This window comes from Carettochelys insculpta, chromosome 3, assembly GCF_033958435.1.
Source record: "Carettochelys insculpta isolate YL-2023 chromosome 3, ASM3395843v1, whole genome shotgun sequence".
In the NCBI taxonomy this organism is placed as follows: domain Eukaryota; kingdom Metazoa; phylum Chordata; order Testudines; family Carettochelyidae; genus Carettochelys; species Carettochelys insculpta.
Genome location: NC_134139.1, coordinates 100,175,690 through 100,198,646, shown reverse-complemented (window position 1 = coordinate 100,198,646; position 22,957 = coordinate 100,175,690). Strand labels below are relative to the sequence as shown.

At 43.2% G+C, this 22,957-nt stretch overlaps 1 protein-coding gene across 3 annotated transcripts in view; it reads right to left on the bottom strand.

Moving 5' to 3' along the window:
• Positions 1-22,957, bottom strand: part of HIVEP2 (HIVEP zinc finger 2) — a 183,789-nt gene that overhangs the window by 62,122 nt on the left and 98,710 nt on the right. For all 3 annotated transcript variants that reach the window (XM_074990457.1, XM_074990456.1, XM_074990458.1), the window contains one exon: positions 3,303-3,400. The gene's annotated coding sequence lies outside the window, so the exon portion shown is untranslated. The remainder of the gene's footprint in view (positions 1-3,302; positions 3,401-22,957) is intronic.

Below are 22,957 nucleotides of genomic sequence, written 5' to 3'. Positions count from 1 at the left end.
ATAACCCAAATGAAGAAAATTTTTCACATTTGCTTATGTGGCAGTATTTCCAGTGATGTGTTTTCTAAATCTACGTGTACGAAACACTGCCCCAAAAACCTAGTTTTCGAAAGCATCAATAAAATTTCATAATACAGTATTGAATTGCTCCTTCAAAATATCCTCATCTATCTCTGTTCTAATTTGGAAGCACTAGGTCAGAGTGCCAAACAATTTCAGGGAATGTATCCATCCAACATACAGAATGTTAATGCACTGTCATCTATCATATAGTTGTCCACTGCCAAGAAATGAAAGTAGAAAACACAAAGCATTTTATATGGTTAAAGATGAAGCTAACTCATTAGGTTTCATTAATTAAGTCTGGACATTTTTGCCATTGGATGAAACATCATAAATCCATGAAGCAAAATTACAGTACAAATACAATCATGTACCTTGCAGCAATTACAAATACCAATATTACTTCTCACAAACATGAGGAAACAGCTTTGCATACATTCACAACGTACGAAAGGTACATACATTTTCTTTCAGATCTTTCAGTTAACTTAGCTCCTGTGCAGCCTGCTGCAATGACAGCCAGAGAGAACGGTGTCCTCTGTTTACTTGCAGAACAGGCGCAGCACAGGATGTGACGGAACAAGTTTCCCCGTGCTGCCCTGCCAGTCTGCCTCAGGCCCAGTCTAGAGCGTGAGAGAGTAGTTTGCTTTTCATGCCCATTCAGTACCTGGCCTCCCTGTTGATACTGACAACTTGCGTCAGCTGTGGTGCCAAAGAAGAGTTCAGGTGTTAGTAACTTCATTCCATGGGAAGACTCACTCCCCAGACAACTCTCCCATTTACCTCACAATAACCCCACCACCTCCTTATGTTTCAGAGAAGGAGTTCCCCTATCCTAGATACTCAGGCAGACAGCAAGATCCATTGCTCCACTAACTCATTCCATTTTTTTTTCCTGGGGGGTAGAGGAGGAACCCTGCACATCCCCTTCCTACAGTCACAACAGGACTGGAAAACATCAGCTGCTGCCACTTTAAGCCCCAAGGTCCAACTCACTCAATGTTGGCTCATGCCAATACTCTCCATGGGGCTGAGGCTGCAGGCTTGGTAGCATTGCATGCACCCGTCCTGAGCATTTTCCTCGTGCCTTCCCTCCTACATGAAGGCTCCTCCCCCTGTCCCCGCCCCACCGAGCCAGCACTGAAGTTAGACTGCAAGATCTAGCCCTTATAGCGGGCAAGGAAGGGCTCAGTGTGTTAATGGAAATCTTCATATAACTCACACACCATATTTACTATCCTATGGTTATTAAGTGTTTGTTTTACTATCATTAGCACACAGGCTACCAACACATATTACTCCACTACCAATAGCATAGCCTTAAATCTTTAACTGAGAGTGCTACTCTCTAAAGTCAATCACTTAAAGAAAAAAAAAAAAAAGCAAAGCGTGCCCTTATCAGCCAACTCATTAGCAGAGAGTTTTCAGTACACAAGAGAGCTACAGCAATAAGGTCCCCAATTCACAAAAGTGCCATAAAGTCTCTGGAAAGATTTATATTACAACCCCATTTCAAGGAACCACCACAGCTCTCCTGCATGCTAATGTGCAACCCTCACCTCAAATCACCATTAGCTCTATTTGCCATTCACCTTCTGCCCTGTTGGTGCCCGTTCTCTGTGCTACTGCAGTGACTCAGAACCTAGACAAGACTCTGTTCTTCAGAAAAGAGTTCCATTCATTCTGGTTTCATTTTAATTATGAGTGCTTTTCAGCTGCTATTCTTCTCCAGCCTTTTGGAAAGCTGAGCAGGGACAAGAGAACAGGTAACACAGCTTGGGTTCTTCTTTCAAAGGTAAATCCACAAACCCTCTTGATGAGATGTGTCATCCCCCACCCACAACCAGGCTGCTCAGTCTAAACCCCTCTCCTCCAGGCAGCACAAAAAAGGCTGCTACTGGCTTGAGGAGAAGGCAAGGAAGAGAACTGTGCAATAGAGGGAGAAGATTTGTTATGTGTGTGGAACTAGAGAGATCCACATGCTGAGAGTCTTCTCCATAATCCAGCATGATCAGGGCCCAAAAGTTTTGGAAACAGTTCAGAGAATGAGCAAATGTTCAGGTAGCCCATCCTTATTTAAACACTCCCATTAATGCACAAAATAAAAATAATTTTCTCATAGGTTCAGGGCTATTTATATAAAGTTGACAATTCTGGCAATTCTACATCACAGTATTTGGTATTTTTCTTAAAAGACCCATCTCCTGAAGTAATGTTATTAAATGAACATCACAGTCACGCCCCCCCCCCCACTGCCCCAAGTATGTTTCTAGTCCTTATAACTGTGGAGAAGAATCCTGAAAACCCAGCTCAGCTGACTGAACCAGGCTGAATAAGTACATAATGCTCTGAGCCATTGATTGCCTGCCCTTATGGGCAACTCCAGAACTTCAGGGTATACAGCACATAGAGGGTATGTCTATACTTACCAGAAGATTAACCTGTTCAGGGTTTGATTTACCAAGCCTAATGGGGATGCGCTAAATTGAACCATCAGGGCTCAACAGTGGACCTCGGTACTTCTCATTCTTGAGAGTTTCTCCTGTTGACCTCCCTCTGTGTAGACGGCCTGATAAATTGATCTTAGATACATTGATCATAGCTACTCAATTGTCATAGTTGGAACTGTGTATCTATGATCAACTTTCGGATCCAGTGTAGACCTGCCCTGAGCAACAAGAGTTCCTTTATCAAGGACTATGTCATAAACCGTGCACTGTAAGTTCTCAAAGACTCAAAGGGACATCATCTGTTTATAATGCGATCAATTTAAAAAAAACTGAGTGATGGTTATTGTCAGGGCTTGCGTCTCCCTGCTAATTTGTGTAGTTTCACAGTCACATCATCCTCTTTAAAAAAAAAAAAAAAAAAAACAAAAAAAAAACACACCTCTCCCTTGACACGGTGTGAAAAACCATGTAACTAGGGAAAAGTAGTTGATTATACCAGCAAAATGCAAAATGTCTGCCAAATGCACTAAGTCAACTAACTCAGAAAACAGAATACAAGTATTTTTTTCTTTAACCTATTTCAGTTCTAGCAACAGTTTGTGTTACTTATAACAAAAGTACGTGAAATATGTAGACAGGACAGTGTAATTTGTAAGTGGTGTGAGTGATCAGTGGTAAAGCTTATAAACTATACAGCTTATAAGACTTTGAAATGTTCGCCCAAATTGTACCACTAGGCCTGTTGTCACACTTACATCAAAAGTGCATCCTCTGTTACTTTTCTCTTACCTGGTTGATGATGTCAAAGGTGTGAGTAAATAATGGTTCCAATCAAGGCCATTTGGTTCACTACTCCAGTAAATATGTCTGCTGATGATCGTCTTCACCTATTTAAACAAAAAAGTTGAAACAATAAGTTTTAAAAACTACAGAGACTTAAGTCTGCTCTTTAATTTGACAATGTAATGGCATCACAGTGTTGCTTGTATAAATAAATACAACCATCACACTGGTCACTGCTACTTTTTTACTTGTCTGGGATCCTTCTGTGAGTAATATGGTGCAAGCAGTTTGTATCTCTACAGAGTTAACAATACATGTAGAAAAATTCTTCACTGCTAAAGATATTTGATAGCTGGGCCCAAAAGGTACATAAATGGATTCCTTTTCAAACACAGGCACCAAAATTGAACTTGCCAAATCTATACAAGCAGGCAGTTCACCCACATTCTACTCATGGTGGGGGAGGGAAGCTGCAAGAGCAGCCACACACACCATTGCCTGGCAGCACAGATACGTTATTTGGCACCTGGATGTGGATCATGCTAGATCCAGACCCCTATGCCACTGACTCCCCACCTAGCTGCACACAGACTACCATTCCACCAAGCTCCAGTTCTCCCCTGCGCCCCACCCCACTCCCCAACACAGCCCCCACACATCCAAACCCCTGCAAAGTCCCAAGCCCCTGCACCTAAAACCCACACAACAACCATCTGTGCATCCCGATTCGCCCACATCTAAACCTTCCCCACTGAGCTGCCTGCACCCAGGTTGTCCCACACAGAATTCTCTCAATCACACCTGAATTCCTCCCCTTCACACACACACTGAGTCCCTCCACACTTGAATCCTGCCTGGTTCAGCCTGCCTGCTACATGTCTGGTGTGCCTGCTACAAATGGGCAGGGTCCCATGGCGATTTGGGTGCAGGCCCCCAGGTGTAGCCTCATTGCTGAGTCCATGTCCCAGAGGTGGGGGCTGGGGAGGCAGCAGAGTGATTTCCCAGTTTTGTGTAGCCAGTCACCGGGGCTCCCCACTGCCATGCTAAAGCCTCTGCATTTACTTACTGGATTAATAAAACTTGCAGAGTTTTTAACTTGTGGCCCAGAGCGCCCTCACGAGTAACATTCAGAAAGCATGAACCACATGCCCATTTATACTTTAAACTGCCAAGTTTGGGAGGTGTACCTAGTGTTGAAAATGTGGTGCCCAAAATCAGAATAAAAGCGTTTTTTTAAAAACAAGCCTTTGGGTTGTGGGAAACTCGCTTTAACGTGAGTTTAACACAACTTGAAGACACTTGACTGTCAGCCTGCCTAGCTTCCCGCAGCTGCAGGCAGCCAGGCAGGCTAAGAGCCCCTTCCCACTGCCCTCCCAGAGCAGCACTAGGCTAAAACCCCTTTCCCAGAGTGGCGCTGCTGTCAAGCTGACAGTGACACTGCTCTGGGAAGGTAGGGAGGAGGGTTTTAGCTCCCCTAGCTGCCCGCTGCTGTGGGCAGCTATGGGGGCTAAAAACCCCTTGCCCCTCCCAGGATCAAATGCCCCCCCCCCCCCACGGCCCCAGCTCAGCCCCAACCCAAACACAGGGCTCCCAGCCCCCAGCGCACTACACCCTTGCACGAGGCTCGGGCTCCAGCCTCCTGCTCATCACCCCTGTGGACCCTGCTCCAACCTCTGCAGACCCGGCTCCAATCCTCATATGCCCCAGCTCAGCTCCACCCTCCCACCTGCCCCCTGCAGCCCTAACTCACCCCAGGCTTAAACTCCCATGGCCCCAACCCACCACCCAAGCCTCCCAACTTACCCAAAACTTGGGATATGCGAGGGTTGTGTAGAACGCAACCCTTGCGTATCCCAAGGGACTACTGTACTGTAGTTCTAAAAATCCTATTTTGCAGTCTAGTGCTTTGCCTTGCAGATCTGCGCTTTAAAATTAGATTTATTTTTATATTCACAGTTTTGCTTTATATGAGATAGCTTCAGAAGAGAACGACCCGTGTATGTTGTGACTTCCATTTCACACTTTAACTCACAAATCTCAAGTAATGCTTTAAGTGTATTAGTAACCTGAAAATGACTTTAAAAACGACACCTTTCTCACCCTACAGATCTGGTCTCTGTGTGTATTCAGAGGCAGATCTGCTGAAATAAGTGATCAAAAGATGTGTTACTGCTTTCTAGAGTTTATACCCGCTTGTGCTACAGAGCCAATACAGCAGTGCGAGAGTGAGCTTGAGACTGTGCCTGAGCACACAGCTTCTGTCGAATACTTCACAAAATTCCAGTCGCAGCATTAAATTCTTCTTATTTAGTAGGAGCCCTAGTGCATACAATGGGGTTATTTAGGGCACAGTGGCAACTTGCCAGGAGGCTGAGATTACATCAAATTTCCATACGCAACTGAGAGGATGATTACCACCTTGGAGTTCAATACAGTGGTGTTGCCTGCTGAGAGTCGGCCAGAGGCTGCTTCAAGCGTCGGACATATTTAAGCCACAAAAGGCACTCCAGCCCTTCCTGTCTTAGGACCTGTTCCTGCTTCCACAAAAGTTGATGGCAAAACTCCCACTGACTTTAAAAATCTTAACGGATTTGATGACATAGTTTTCCATGCTGCATCATGTGTGGTGCAATACCTAGACATGATGGGCCGGGCTAAGGACAGGATTTCCACTGTCAGAAGTATGCAGATGTGGTTTAATAGAAAAACAGTGCCAAAATCCAAAGAATGAAATAGGCCTGGAACCAGTTAGTAATAAAAGACATATGCTTATGTTTTTTTCTGTAATGTTTGCTATCAGCAACAAAAACAAACAGGCAAATGATAATGTGTTACTAACCAGCAATGTAAACAGTGGTCTATGCAGGCATTTGAGCATATAAAAAACCATATGTTCTGGCTCCAGACCCTTACGCTTTATAGCGTCAAATAACTTTCTAGGAAATTAATTTGGATATAGAGTCAAAGAGCTACTTCTGAACTTTTGAACTGTCGGGGCCCAATGAGATTTTAATCTTTATGGGTGAAATCCTGGCAACACTGAAGTCAGTGGCAAAACTCTCACAGGTTTTAATGGGACTAGGATTTTACCCTATACAGTATACATACACACACACACAACAGAAAAAGTTCTCGCAAGCAAACAAATAAATGACATGGCTCCAGATCACCCCATCCTGCAACAAAACTTCAGTGCTCTTCCACAGAGGTTGTGTTTCCCATAGTGAGGTGAGGATAAATTCCAGCTTCACTCCTGCATTCTGTGGAAACAGGACTCACTGATTTCATGGACACTCACAGAAGTTGCAGAGAGTTGTTTTTCATTAAAATTCCAAGCATGTCCTAAATATGCTTATTTAATCCACATAGTGTAAATGAGAATTAAGTCCAGTGTTTTAACTGAGACCACTGTATATCACTCTGACAATAGTAAAGGAAATTTAATGTAAATAAGAATGAAGCCTAGTGTGTGACATGTTATTCACGCTGCAAAAACAAGCCAAACAACACACTGCTGTCCCAGTTCAACAGCTGCAAAGGGAGTATTAAATCTGGAATCAGGGAGGAATTTTGTATTTGATCTTCATGAATTTCAAATTTGCCTTTTTACATATGGGAGCCAAACTCGCCTGTTATGTATATCACTGTAAGTTCATTGATTCAATACAATTAGATTGGCATAACTCAGAGGCAAATATAGGGTCTGATCTGTCAAAGCCTCCAATTGACTATGGTTAGAGATGGATCAAGCCCCTAATCCAGAGCAAGATTCTTTATGAGCTTCTTACATAGACAAAAATCCTAGTGAATAGAAGTTTTGGCTGGTGAAGGATGGCAAGATTTAGTCCATATAATCCTTTTGAATTTTCTTAGGCCATGCCTACATTACCTGGAAGATTAACCCATTCAGGGTCGATCTTACAGGTTTCGATTTCGCAGACCTGGTAGGGACACACCAAATCAACCTATCAGGGTTGGCAGTCAACCCCTGCACTCCTTGCTATTGCCTTCACTGAGGGTGGCCAGGTAAGTCGATTGCTGATAAGTCGATTCTAGTTATGTAACTGCCATAGCTAGAACTGTGCATCGGCAATCAGCTTATCTGCCTAGTGTAGACAAAGCCTTAATCACATCTTATAACAACACTGAAGTTAAAGTATAATATACGCTATGAGGAAATAGCCAAACCCTAAGGTCTGTAACAATCCCACGTAATGCATGTGTTGAACAGAATTATAATGCCCTATTAACGCACTTAGAAGCATTGTTACCATACTAAAAAAAACATCAATTTTTAATTTGTTTGAATCATTTGAACGACTAAAAGAAGATTTTAAAATGTGTTCAATCTCTGCTTCTTTGATAACATGATTAAATAACGGGGGCGTTATCAGTCCTCTAAGAACCGTCCACTGGACAGGCACAGCAATACAACAATTATCTAATAATTTGCTAGTATGTGATCAAGCCTGTGCAACAGTTTTCTAACCTACTGCAGTTGTTCGTGAACACGTACACTAAGATACCTTTTAACTCTGCAGAAGTTAAATACAGTAGGGGAAGTGAAGCATGGCTTATTGCTCAAAATTGGTTTTACAGTTTGAACTTCGCAGCTCATAAATCAAGGGGTTAGTTTTTACACACAGGAAGAAGTCCACTGGTAATAATTGTTACAGTCTGTTTCTGCAAGACTATTCTGTCGGGTTACTTCTCCCTATGGCCCCTTGAGAGTTCCACAAACTATTTTATAAACAATAAACTTGCAACTTGGTAGCAAAATGTATCAGAAGCTCCTCCCATCATAATTACATCTGTCATTAAACGTGAATGACTCCTTCTGGTGGCTGAACAGGAACTGGGACTTTACATATATCTTATAAACTCAGTCACAGCATTTGATTTGTGGTTTGACAGTCAATTTTATATCTTCCACCTTACAAAATATTTTAACCAGAATTTAAAGTTTCCTAAAAACAACAAATATTTTGTCATTTATTTCTTCGAGGCTTTAGGAAACTACAATAAGTATATACTAGTACCACAAAAGTGCAAACAAAATCCAAAGCCCAGTCTACATTACAACTGTAATGCTACTACGGAAATTTGCATTTCGGGTTCTCTACAAATTTGGTTGGAATCTTGGATCCGATTTCTACTGCAAAGTGCACCAGAAACTTTGTGAGTGATTCTTTTGTAAAGTGTCAAATGTAAATTCCCTGACCACTTTCTTTCCATCAGCTGTTGCACACTCTGCCCTCTTCTGGCTGACCAGAACACCACTTTCATGGGTTTTTATTCAGGGGAAGGGCTAAATTAGTACTGTAAAAGCACATCCCCCAACTATAGACCTGTAATTGCAGCGCGAATAGAAGTTTAGACGTTGACAGCTGGGATTTGTGCCCTGACTATCCCAGCAGGAGGCTCAGAAGCAAAGCGATAGCTGAGAGTGTGTCTATACACAAGCTGCACAACCCATTTGTCTAGTTCACAGCTGCCAAGAATATACCGCCATTTTGCAGCCAGCGAGCGATCATGTGAAAGCAGGTAGGCGAGCGAACATGTCAAGGTTATGAGGAGCCCATTTTAGGGCACCACATAAAGCCCACTCGGTAAATCACAAAGAGGTTCACAAACTTTTTTTTTTTTCCGCTGTGCCTCCCCTCTTGATGTGAGTCACATAACAGCTCCACCCCCGTCCCCCAGGACCTCCTCACATCTGGAACAGAAAATGGCTCACGAAGGGGAGCAGGCAGGTCAAACCTGAGGTGGTGGCAGGCCCCAGCTTGCTCAAACTTGGGAGGAGCTTATGGCAACGCAGAGCTGACCAGGGTCCCCTCACTGTCTCTCACCCTGTGCAAAGAGTCTCTCTCTCCCACAGGCTGTGGAGGGTTTTTAAATATGTAGGTACACAACTAGGCAGGCCTGGGCAGGGCACAATGGGGAGAGTGTGTAAAGCCAATTGCTGCCAGAACAAATAGGGACTGGGGCCTCTACTCCCAGACCGGCGACAGCATGGGAAGCAAAGGGGGCAGTTGCCCCCAGCCCCTTTGAAATGCTGTGGCTGCACCACCCTGTGCAGCTGGGGGTGGAGGGTCCAGCACAAAAAGCTAACTGCGCTAGTCCCCAGCCCTACTGCTCTAGGCCCCACCCCTTCCTGGGGCTTGAGGCCAGGCCGCCCTTCCATCTTTCTCCAGGACCTGTGGTGGCTGTCGGCCCTGCTGTGCGCTCACCACCTCTCCCCACAACCACTGGGGGCTCTCTGTGCACTGCAAGCCTGCCCCGCCCTGGCCACCCATCCAGACATAGCCTCATGCCCCACCTTGTGCTCCTCTAATAAAACTTGTCCGGGGGCACACCCCATGGCTTGAAAACCAGTACTGGAAACGATCAATACAGAGCAAGTAAAGCCTGTCCAGCGTGGTTCCCTGAGGAGCCTCTGCAGCGTAATGCCTTTGTTCCTGTGTCCTCCTCTAGATAACTGGCAAGCACGGCCTCTTACCTAATGACCCAAATGTTGGAAGGGGAGGGCGGAAAGGACACTTGCATTGTGAAGAGGCTAAGGCAAAGGCACTCATGGCTGTCATCCAGAAGACTGCAAGACAGAAGGTTTCTTACAAGCCCATGACAATCACTTGTGTTGTCAAAATGTATCTCACAAGAGCTGGATCCCTGCAGGCGCTCCCTGTGATTTTGAGATCAGAGCAGAGCAATGGCAGTAGCTCAATCTCTTCACAAACAACTAAGGCAGTGGCAACTAGCCCTGAGACAGAGGCAACCAGCCAGAGGTGCAGAAGTTCAATGCCCTAGAACAACCAGAACAACTAAAACTGCACAACCTAAGTTATTTTTCAACATATAATAAAATTAAGACCTTAGAGTGGTTTAAGTCTAGAGCACCTCCATAATTACCAACAGAGTAACTACGGATTAATGCCAGCATAATTAAGACCAGAATCTGAACGTAAGTTTTTAGGTGCAAAGATCACCTACATGGCATGAATGTGTACATGATGTCTTTCAAGTCTGACAGACGGAAACAAAAAGCAGTACATTCTTTTTACCAGGGCACATGGGTTGGGGGGGACAAAAATATGAATGGAAACTTTGTTATACAATTTCCAGTAAAATGCTTAAATGTAAGATTAGTTTGTTTCCGTTTCAGGGAGGTATACACAGCCTCTTCCCAATTCATTTGCCATTTATGTTTACAAGAAGATGTGAGCAAAACTCTCCCATTCTGACTACACTCACACTGCACAGGTGTAAATGAACATGCAAAGGGCAAAGCAGCAAAGACTGAAGGCTCTCCTACTGAGCCATAATCACTCCACACTGATGTCACCATTCTCTTGTTATGTGGTCATTGGGATCAGCACTTTGTTACAAATGTGGGCCCGCACCCATTCATGGCATGCAGGAGAAGAAACGACTTCAAACTCAGTTTCTAGCCTTCTGGGTGTTGCCAAAGCACAGTATTTGATTTGTACGCATGATGTACACAGATATTTTCAGCTCCTGAAGCACACTTTAGCCAAGCAACTGACTCCAACTCTTGCCAAACCGACTCATTTTGTTTGCAATTTTTCACCTATCAATTCATAGAAAAGAAAATTAGTTGGAAGCAATATTAAAGGGGGAAAAAAAATCAGATTGGTTAAATAGACCTTCAAATAAGGTCTGATTTTATGTTTGGGATTTTAAATAAAATCAAGGGCTAACAAATTACTCAGTTCATCCAAAATTATTTTAGACTTCCTTATTTCATTATCTAAATTTATCATTTCCTTTGATTGCTGCTAATCAAAGCTTTCTAATGGCTCAGATATTCTGGACAGTACAGGGACCAATTTAGTTCAGTGGAACCAAGACAGTCAAGAAATAAGAATGACAACCAGGCTGGAATTTCAGAGACCTGGTTACTGGAACAATGGTTATGTGTGAGAGATGCCAATGATAGTACATGCCTTTTGCTAAATAAAAACATGCTTTCCTGTGGTTTTCCCATAAAGTGATGTTGGCCCGATCAAGACTTACACTTGACCTGAATTTGGCAGCTTTGAGACAGCAAAGCCTCTTTTTAGAATACAAGAAGAACAAAATATAATTGCCATAGCCGGTATATAATCAATAATCTGATTACCCTCTTTCCAGTCTATATGGCATAACCCTGCTCCCACTGAAGACAACAGGAAAATTCTAGGAGATTAACTGAAGGATGCCTGACTAAAGTCCAATCCTGCTTTCCTCATTCAAGCTCCAGTTCACCAAAGCACTTGAACATGTGTCCATCCCTTTGCAGCTGGGCAGTCTATGGCTGCTATGCTAGAGAAAACCTCTGTAAGCTCTTTAGTGTAGCTGCTGTGAGCCGATGGGAGAGAGTTCTTCTGCTGACTCTATTACTCCATAGCCACAGAGCAGCGGCACCTATGTCAAGCTCTCATACCACATGAGTGCTGTCCACACCAGTGCTCAGGTCCCTGTAACTTATGTCACTTATTCACATCCCTGAGTGACACAGTTATACTGACATAAACCGGAGCGTAGACAGAGCTGCATTTTAGAATGTGCTTCAGTACCGCTGAAGGCTAAAATCAACAGAACTTAGGAAGATGAGTAAGTGCGTTTCTGAACACGGACACTTTGCTGTATATGAGCGTCAATATCTTCAACAGGCAATTAGCCTGAGGAAGGCAGAACTGGGGCTTCTAGTCCAACTACGCCATCTAGTTAAGAGTGATCTAAACTCTACGCTAAAGATGTAAATTACTTTTCTTTAAATTCTTCAATGGGTTAATCCAGCAAAACCTTAATAGTCTGCTCCAATTCACCTGGCCTTCAGAAATAACAAATATCCAGGGACTCTCCCTTTGTTGAACAGACATTCACATGCAGGGTGGGAGGTCTCGGAAAGATTCAGATCCCTACCCACCACTAAATCCCTGAATTACGCCTGACTGGGATTCACAAAACCCCATCCCAGCTGTTGCCAAATCCAATAGGTGCCTAAAACCAGGCAGCACCTATATTTTTGCAGTAAACATTCCCTAGTCACCTGTGACCCTTATTTCGAACACGTGTACTGTGTGCACACATCAGATGTCCAGATGCCTAAGCCTTAAAGAAATGCATGTACCAGCAAAAGACAGGCATTCTCACACCTAACTCCCCTGTGGGGCCCAAGCCAGATCAGATCCTCACAGCCAAGTTAACACAAGGGACTAAAGAGGAACACACTTTTCATAAGTTTTAGCCCAGTGGTAGGAGTACTCAATCAGGGTGTGAAAGACCTCCAGTCCAAGTCTCCCCTCTAGCCAAGGCAAGAGAAAGGCTCTATCACCTCTCAGGCAAGTGCCCTAACCATTGTGCTAGGGGATATTCTGACAGAGGATTCTCTCAGTCTCTCCTGAAGCTGTTCTACCGTGGAGAAATTATTTAAAAAGTCACTGGAGCAGGGGAACTGAATCCCGCGGAACTCCCAGGCACATGCAACTTCCCAGGAGTAATCTTATATGTCTGGAGAGAATATCGCCAGTATCAGGCCTGTAACTGTTCAGTGACAATTTACGGTCAGCTAGAGGCCCAGTCACAGCTCCACTTGCAAGCGGTAATTGGGCTGGAAGAAAATCCTACACAGAAACTTCTTGTAATACACACCAAACTGTATGGGCCGGGCCCTGTGCTCGTCAGGGGAGGAGCTCTGTTGGGGGCTGGGTTGGGCCCCGTGCTGGCCAGGGGAGAGGTGGGGCTGGCATGGCGTGGGGGAGGGGCTGGCATGGTGTCCAGGGAGCTGGGCAGGGCCCCGCACTGGCTGAGGAACAGGCTCCATTAGAGGCTGAGCCAGGCCCTGTGCTGGCCGGGGGAAGGGCTGGAGCTGGCACAGTGCAGAGGGGGCTCTGCTGGGAGTACTAGGCCAGGCCCTGTGCTGGCCAGGGAAGGGACTGGGGCTGGCATGGTGCAGGAGATGGCTAAGGTAGGGGGCCGGGCTGGGCCCCACGCTGGATGGGGGAGGGCTGGCATGGTCCAGGAGTGGGGTCCATTGGGGGTCTGAGCCAGGCCCCAGGCTGGCTTGGGGAGGGGCTGAAGCCGGCACAGTGCAGCGAGGGAAACATGGTAGAACCTTGCCTGGACAGAGAGATGGATACAGCAAAAATAACATATATGACAGGTTAAAAAACCCAGTTGAGCCCTGCTATGCCCACCAAAAGACAATGGGTGGGGTATAAAGATGACTTTAAGTGGCTCTACTTTTGCACTTCTCAAGGACCAGGCCAGCAACTGGCAAAAACCACAAAAGCCTCTGGTTGCCCCATGGCCACTTTCTCCCAAACACATCCCCTGTGAGAAGGTACTGGCTGCTTTATGGTGCCAAAGCATCCAAAGCGGAAGCACAGATTGGACCCAGTCTCTTTCTGAGACCACAGTCTATCACTGCCTCAAAAGGCACGAGTTGTACATAATACAATACACTATGCACATTTACAGAAACTAAACAATTACAATACAATGCATGTTACGCAAACATCTGATCTCTCAGTGACACAACAGAGAGCACACAGCACAAACACACAAAAGCACGAAGGCAACAGCATTGTAAACAAACAACAACAAGAATATTTAGCAAAAAGCTCCGCTGCTCTTTCTGAAGCCATTAGGACAGCAATAATACTGAAATGGCCAGCCAGCCCAGAAAATTGGATAAACTGAGACGGAGAAGAGACAATTGGAAATATGGGAGGCAGACAGAAAATATAAGCGAGACAACTGATGGAAAGCAGAAATGTACTGTCCAACTGCATAGCTGCAATACAGTCAGTAACAGCCATGTTTAAATGAGACATCATATTAAAAAAAATGCTAGAAAAATCATGAACAGGTTTATGACACACTCAGAACTTCATACTTAGAAAGGTCTTCCCTGTCCACACCCATCAGTGAAATGATACTAATGACAACCAAGGGCCAGATTTTAATGCACTTTACTACTTACTGCTCAAACAGTCCCACTGATGTCACAGGGGCTACCAGAGAAATAAAAATACTCTTAAAGCATTAGACTCTGGCCTCAAAGTAGCAGTAGCCATGTCTGGGTGTTGCTAGTGAGGTTTCAATCAAAAAACTCAAACTTAATCACTCTCCCTACTTCCTCCTAAGTTAACAGTTTCTGAACTTGAGTCTTTTCCTTATTAATATGGCTAGAGAGTGACACTGGGGCCATGTATCAGAGAGGTAGCTGAGTTAGTTTGTATCTTCAAAAACAACAAGAAGTCCTGCAGCACCTTATAGACTAACAGATATTTTGGAGCATAAAGCTTTCCATGGGCAATGACCTGCTTCATCAGATTCACGAGGGGGGGGGGTTCAGAGGAGGATCAAGATGTTCACAACTCCACATTAACTGCTGATAATGGGCCGCATGCTCCCTGAGTGACTAGACCTTGTCAACTTTGGTCTTCCCCTTTACTGAGACTCCCTCTTTAAATCCTCGTCTGAAACCCACCCAACTCATGCATCTGACGAAGCAGGTCTTTGCCCACGAAAGCTTATGCTCCAAAATATCTGTTAGTCTATAAGGTGCCACAGGACTTTCTATTGGAGCTATGGTTACACTAGTGAGTTTTGTTGACAGAACTGGTGGAAAGTCCACACACAAAACGTGTTTTGTCCATAGTTTGTTGACAAAAGTCAGCACTTTCCCAGATAGCGTTCTACCTCTCAACCACGAGGCATAATGCTGCTGTCAACAGATTCCGTCAACAAAAAAGCTGTGTGGATGCTCTGGGGGCTTCTCTCGACAGATAGGGCATCCACAACAATGGGCAGCCCTGTCTGCTCTGCTTCTAAGTGCCTGTTTTCTCAAGAGAGCAGCCAGGCAGTCCAGCCGCTCTGTCGACAGAAGTTTTGATAGGAAATCTCTTCTGACAGTGACTTCTGTTGACAGATCGTTGGAGTGTAACCGTAGCCTTGGAGAGCCATTACTCTGTTACAAAACTGTTTTACAAATTGTCACAGAAACAGTGTTAGCAGAGTTTTTTCTCGCATGTTTGTCAGGTGGGAAAAGTGATTCCTACACCGGTAACTAAAACAATTGAAACAAGAACAACTATTTTTAGCATGGTTGTTCCTAGCATTATTTCAAACATGGGGTGGATGAAAAATCTCTATTATCCCTATGCTGTCACAATTGTGTTGCAGTCTTCATTTTTTTCTTTTGTATGTTAAAAAAACACTTTCTGAGAAAACCTGATCGAAAAGAGAATTAGTCTAAAGGTAAAACTGACAAAATTACATTACTACAATATACAGCAGTTCTTCAAACAACCTTTGCAAATTATGTCAGGTGTTGGCCTCTATGATGCTATAACTGTGGCTATGGCTTTTTAAAATTCAAATCTGATTGTGCTCAACACCTCACTAAAATGACTGATTGATTTAATGATTCCAACTGTGAACCTGCCATCAAAGAGACATGCCAATCCGCCTAAGAGGAATGCAGCCATGCAATCATGTAATAAGAGGCAAACACTTCTTTAAAAATTGATAGTGAATTTAATGATAGTGTTGTGAAAAAAATTACTCCAATAAAATTGAACTGGCAGGTGTCACTAGATGAAATATTAAAAGATACCTGACATGTTTGATGCCACATACACTATTCCTTGGCTACTGTGTTTGTCAGGTCATTCTCCCTAAAAGATCACTGGCTGTGTAATTCACTGCCTTCTTTCATGCAATTGAGTCCAGTGTTATTAACTTTCAGGCAATCTGCAAAGCCCATCTCACCTTGAAGTATTTCAGGGTGATTGTGAGTTTGTAGATGAAGGCAAAGTAGGTTAAAGGATGATTTTGGTGGGTGCTAGTCATATGGCTTGAAAGAGTGGTTTCATATCTTTTAAGACAGCCTATTAGCTAGTAAACTTCTAATTTAAAAATTGATTATTTATATTCCTAACTGTGTTTTTTAAGCATTGGGTGGTGTTCAGAACTCTGGAGAGATAATAAAGAAACACAAGAATACATTACAAATAGGGCTGTGAATTAATCGCAGTTAACTCATGCAGGTAATCACAGTTTTAACCACACTGTTAAACAACAGAACATCAATTGAAATGTATTACATATTGTGGATGTTTTTCTACATTTTAAATATATTGATTTCAATTACAACACAGAATACAAAGTGTACAATGCTCACTTTGTATTATTTTATCACAAATATTTGCACTGTAAAAAGAAACAATATTTTTCAATTTACCTCCTACAAGTACTGAAGTGCAATTTCTTTATCATGAAAGTAAGCTTAAATACAGAAATTTGTTACATAACTGCACTAAAATAAAAACTGTGTAAAACTTTAGACTCTACAAGACCACTCAGTACTAGTTCTTGTTCCACCAGTCTCTAAGACAAATATGTTTGTTGACATTTACAGGAGATAATGGTGCCCACTTCTTATTTATAATGTCACCAGAAAGTGCAAACAGACATTTACATGGTACTGTTGTACTCAGCACTGCAAGGCATTTACATGCCAGATATGCTAAATATTCATATGCCCCTTCATGCTTCAGCCACCATTCCAAAGAACATGCTCCCCTGATGATGATAACTGTTAAACAAATAATATGTTAATTAAATTTTTGACTGAGCTCCTTGGCGGAGAACTGTATGTCTCCTGTTCTGTTTTACCCACATCCTGTCGTGTATTTCATGTTAGCGCAATCTCAGGTCATGACCCAGCACATTCATTTTCAGAGCACTTTCCCTGCAGATTTACAAAATGCAAAGAAGGTATCAATGTGAGATTTCAAAGAGACAGCTACAGCACTTGGCTCACGGTTTCAGAATCTGAAGTCCCAGCCACAACCTGAGAGGGACAAAGTATGGGGCATGATTGTAGAAGTCTTAAAAGAGCAACACTCCAAGTGGGAAAACACAGAATGCAAACCACCAAAAAATTAACCTTTTACTGGATGCATCTGGCTGAGATGACGAAAATGAACGTGTCCACAATGCCTTGAAGGCATGCACATACGTCCTCTACAAAAGGCGGTTAAAGCAAAAAAGGGACATATGAATCTTCAGCACATCTGGCTCACATATATCTTGCTATGCCAGCTACAACCACTGCGTCACGTGAGTGCCTTTTCTCACTTTTGGATGACATGAACAAGAAGTGGACACCATTATCTCTCGCAAACGTACACAAACTCGCTTGTCAGAGTGATTGGCTGGACAAGCAGTAGAACTGAATAGACATGTACGCTTTGAAGTTTTATATTTTATTTTTAATGCAGTTTTTTGTATTTCATTATACATTTGCATGTTTAACTTTCATTATAAAGAGATTGCATTACAGTACTTGTGTTAGGTGAATTTAAAATACTATTCCTTTTATTTTTTACATTGCAAATATATGTAATAAAATATAAAGTGAGCACTGTACACTTTGCATTCCATGTTGCAGTTTATATATTTGAAAATTATTCTGAAATAAATGGTATCCTATTATTGTTTCACAGTGTGATTAATCACCCAATTAATTTTTACATCACTTGATAGCCCTAATTACAAAAATAAACTACAATATGAGGTCAGGTCTTCCCACTTGGAAGGTTCCATTATAGGATACCGGCAAAGCATTCGTAGTGTGGACAGAATATACACCATTCTTTGGCTGGGGCCAATATTGTTTACTCCAGGCCCCCAAAAGTATGGTTTTGCTTTTATAGCCATGTCTACATGAGGAGTTTTTGCTGGCACAACTATGTTGGTCACAGATGACAACTCCTCACATCTCCGATTGACACAACAATGCCAAAAATAGTCTGTATTTCAGCTGTAGTATCAGGCCAGGGAAGGAGACTTGCCTTTCTTTAAAGGTTAAGATATTGCCCTCTGACAGTCTTGCAAATTTTACACTCTAATGTGCTTTTACAGGAACACGTGTGAGATGATGTCTTAGCAGAGTGCACTGTACAGGAAAGGCTACCGAAGCTCTAGCTCTACACTTCCATGCACTGACTCGTTCTCCGGCCCTCCCTCTAGTTGGGAGAGAGAAAGCTGGAACCCAACAGCCCATCTCGCCCACTCTGCTCTGCCCCCACCCACCCCTGCTACACCCACACTTTGGACTCCCTTCCATGGGTCACGAGACAGTGGAAGCAGCCAGAATAGATCAAACTCTCACCTCTGCACAGAGAAGCTCTTCTTCAGATAGAGCAGGGCGAGAAAGCTTCTCTTCCTGTTTGCAGTGTGACTGGAAGTGTACCAGAATACTTTTACAAAACAAACAAAAGAAACAAACCACAATCCCGCTGAATTAGACAGACATAAAGGAAATAAACCAAATTCACTGAGGCCCTGAAAAACTCTTATAATTTAAACCATATTTTAGAGTGATCATCTTGAGGATCCTTAAGGACAACAGAAACATCATCCAGGCACGCTGTTTATAGTTTACTCTGTTGTTCCCAATTACCCATATTGTTCAAGATTTTTAACATTGTCATCTCTGAAAGTGATTTCCGTACCTGACTTTAATATGCCCTTGAATAAATCAAGATCAGCAGATGCTTTGGCAGCCTAGTTACATGCAGCTTGTAGCCCTAGAAGGGGTTACCTGCCTTTGGTTCGGCAATGTCTAGAGCTCTGGTCCCTATCTAATTTCATTACAAGGCCAGCAGCAGATATTTCTGGCAGCCTGGATGAAATCCAGGATACTATGGTTTCCATGGACAGGAAGTTTGAAGTTTTGGGATTAAAACGGCAGGAGGCTGAGAAGAAAATTGAGGACCTGGAAATAACCACTGATGGGTGTGACGCAATCATCACTGCAAAAGCTAGAGTGCTAATCTTAGAAAAATTTAACAACAACCTGGTGAATAGTCTGAAGTAAAGGGCTATGTTTAATAGGGATATGGAGGGCTCCTGAGACTGTATTGATAAGAGAGGTTTCCAGTATCCTTTTGCAAGGGAATTTCAACCATTCGCTACTGCACACTGTAGCAAGCATGTGATTGAAAAGCATATGGCACTGCTGACTGACTTGCCTTCTGCAATGTTTTTCAGTCAAAGCTGCTGCTGTCTCAGAGTTGCAGCAGTGATAGGGTTAGAAATGTTGGGACAGACAGATTCGATTCCCACACCGTCACTGTGAAGGCACATAAGGCTGGATTACCAGGAAGTTCATTCAGACAACTCCCTGCATAATAATTGTCTAATGTGCAACACTTGGCATGAGAATCATTACTTCAGCGATAACACACAAGCATAGCCCGAGCTTTCCTGGCTTACAAATATTGTTCTATCCAACGTACGGTCCTGCTGTTCTTTGGCACATGTCATTTTAAAGCTGGAATGAAATAAATGGCACTAAAACGCTGCATGCTATCTCCATCTCCATCTGTCAGTAACCGCCCACCTTCATTCCACTGTCGTCAAACCTTAATATAGTGATGTGTTTTTTTTAAAGGGCAGTATTTCTTACGGGGCAAGCTGTTAGCACCGATAGGATATTATGAAGCTAGTAACAGAATGTATGCGAGCCCAGCCCTCTCTCAGTCAACCATCCTCCCACTGGGAGAGCATGTGCGGAACATGACCAGGTGCGAGTTCTCCTCCCACCAGCTCTTTAGCTAAACAACAAAACTCATGTGCCATTGAATGGGAAGAGCCCTTTGTGTTGCTTGAATGGTGCAAATAAGCCTTCAAGGTACCCTAAATGGTTGGGTGAGGACTTTCTTAACATGGATCCTGAGGCTGTTCCAAATTACACTGGAGCCCATACTAACCCCTGGCCACTCCTAGATTAGGAGATCAAAAAAATAGTTTTTTAAGCAGTCTTTGCCCCTGGACCTTGTTCAGGTGCCGTAAGCAGCACCTAGTCCAGCTGGGACTGTGGCAAATTTACAGTAGAAAACTGACTTCTTTCAAAGATCTCCTTCAATATCTCAGGGTTTTCCCAATGAGAGAGGGGGCCTGTGCTTAACAGCAAATCAAAAAGAGAAAAACAATGAGCAAGAACACAGGAAGGGCCACCCTACAAAGGCACAACGGAGGAAAACTGAGATTTCAGTGGAGGAGGGGCAAATTGGGGCAACAGGAAGAGCTCTCAGGCTAAGACCAGTGTTCCCTTGGTAGGTAAAGTCCTAACACCACCAACCCCATGGGACTGAAGACAGAACAGAGTGGCAGGGTTTCAACCCCGAGACCCAGTGGCCCCACAGGACTCACACCAAGAGCAGAGCCAAAGGGCTGAAGCCCTGAGCCAGAGTGCTCCCTGCTGGGTCTAAAGCCTTTGAGCCACATGCTCCCAAGGCTCAGAAACCTGGACCCTTCTAACAATTGAAGGACTTCTAAAACTTATGGATGGTGAGAATCTCATTAGTGCATTCCTGGAACAAATTTCAAGGAAGAAATATGCGCACATGCAGGAAAGTAGAACCTACCTGCTAATTATGTGATTGTTTTAATTTTATGTATTTTTGTTATTGTATTTCCATTGACTGTTTTAAAACCATTTATATTCCCTTTTGTTTCATTTTCTATGCAAAACACAATGGGCAGTTGTAGGTTCGGGGGTAAGGGGTACAGAAGATGGTGTGTGCCTACAGGCATGTAAGGTGTAAATCTGGCCTGCATGTTATGTGAGACTGGGCATTACACAAGTCAGCCTTCTGTGTATGCAATGAGATCAGTCATTAAATCTGCCCTTTTTTCCTAGCAGTATTTCTATCTACTCAGAATGGATATCACTCACATGGGATGTTCTTTTTAAACTGTATATGCTAAACTGGTATTGGTATTTGGTGGTTTTGTAGGGCACATTCTGTAACTCCAGAAAACTTACATCTATATACAAAGATACACTCTTATGACACCCAAAATCTCATTCATATTAATGTGAGGTTGAGAAATGTGATCTCCATGCCACAAATAGGAATCTAAAACACACAGAAGGTAAGCGATCTGCTCAAGCTCAGATACAAAGTCTTTGCTTGAGCCAAAGTCTGGATCTATTGAGCCTTGTAACCATGGGACCATCTTTCTTCCCATGTTGATGTATTCCATTGAAGGGAAACTATCCAAAGCCAGTCAGATTATAGAAATAATGATACTACCATTCACAGCTGTAAGTCTAGCCAAGAACCCCTCATCAGAAATAAAATTTTAAAATCCCTACTGATGCATGAAGTATAAAAATCATATTGCCATTTTTGTCATTAATTCAGAAGAGGCCTTATTTTCTATGAGGGTGAGACCCACAGCTGCTATTGAAGTGATGTGCTTTCACAATCAGGCCACTAATTTCTGTGCCTAAATCGGAATTTAGGTGTCTCAGTGTAGACACTCAAAATTATTAACCTGATTCATTCAATGTATGAAGCCTTGACATGCCAAGTTATTCACAATGCTGTCTTGACAGAATCCTTCTACATGCTGTCGGGAGTGTCACAAAGGTGCCTATTGTCATCTTTCCTATTCTTGCTCACAATGGACTAGATTATGAGCAGAACAGATGTCCATCAATGGGGCATTCAATGGACACTTTTCAAACAGATAGAGGACATTGATTTTGCTGATGATGTCGCCACACCAACATGAATGCATGAAAGAAAAAGTCTCAACACTAGACAAAACTGCCTCAATGACTGGACTAAACATTGACAAGGGAAAGACCAAGACAATGAGGCTCAATCAGTCCAACAACAACATCATGCTGAGAGGGGATGACTTGGAACACGTGGAGCATTTACCTACTTGAGGAGTACTATGGGCAGAGATGGAGGAACAGATAAGGATAGCGATGACAGAATAGGAGAAGAAACAGCTGCGTTTAAGACTCTTCAACCCATATGGAGTTCACAAATAATATCTGTGAAGAGAAAACTGCGAATCTTCGACATAAATGTGAAGTACTCTCTTGTAGGGATGTGAGACCGAGTGTACTGAAAAGTCTTCAAATCACATGCTACAGACATTCAAAACAGATGCCTGAAGTACACCCTTCACATCAAATGGCAAGACTTGGTCACAAATGAGGACCTTTGAAACAGAGCAAGACAAGAACCAATTGACATTGAAATCAAGAGAAGAAAGAGGGGATGGCTAGGCCACACTCTCAGAAAACCATCATCCAGTGTAGTCTGTCAAGCTCTCACATGGAACCTGCAAGGATAACACAAAAGAGGAAGACCAGACAACGTGGGGAAGATCTACTGTGATGGAAGGACAACAACTAGGGTATTCCTGGAGTCAGATGCAATTTTTGTCTTGAGACAGAGTGAAGTGGAAGAGACAGGTAGATAACCCATGCTCCACTCAGAGTACAAGGGTTTAAGTAAGTCAGTCAGTCAAGGGTAGGCACCCACATTTGAAAACCGCAGCCCTAACATTTATGTGCCCCAGTCCTCCACCTATGAAAGGATGGTAATAATTCCTCTCTTACTAGGAGTGGTGTTGAGAATTAGTTAATAGTTCCAAAGGCGTGTGTTAAAAAGTTACATTAATTTTGCATGTAAATATAAAAAAGCTTAAAAATAGCACAGAATTTGTATAAATGAAGATCATGATCCAAAATCCCCAAGTTTGGGAATTCCAATGAATTATGTGCTTATAAAGGTTGAACCTCTCTAATCCGGCTCCCTTGGGACTTGACTGAT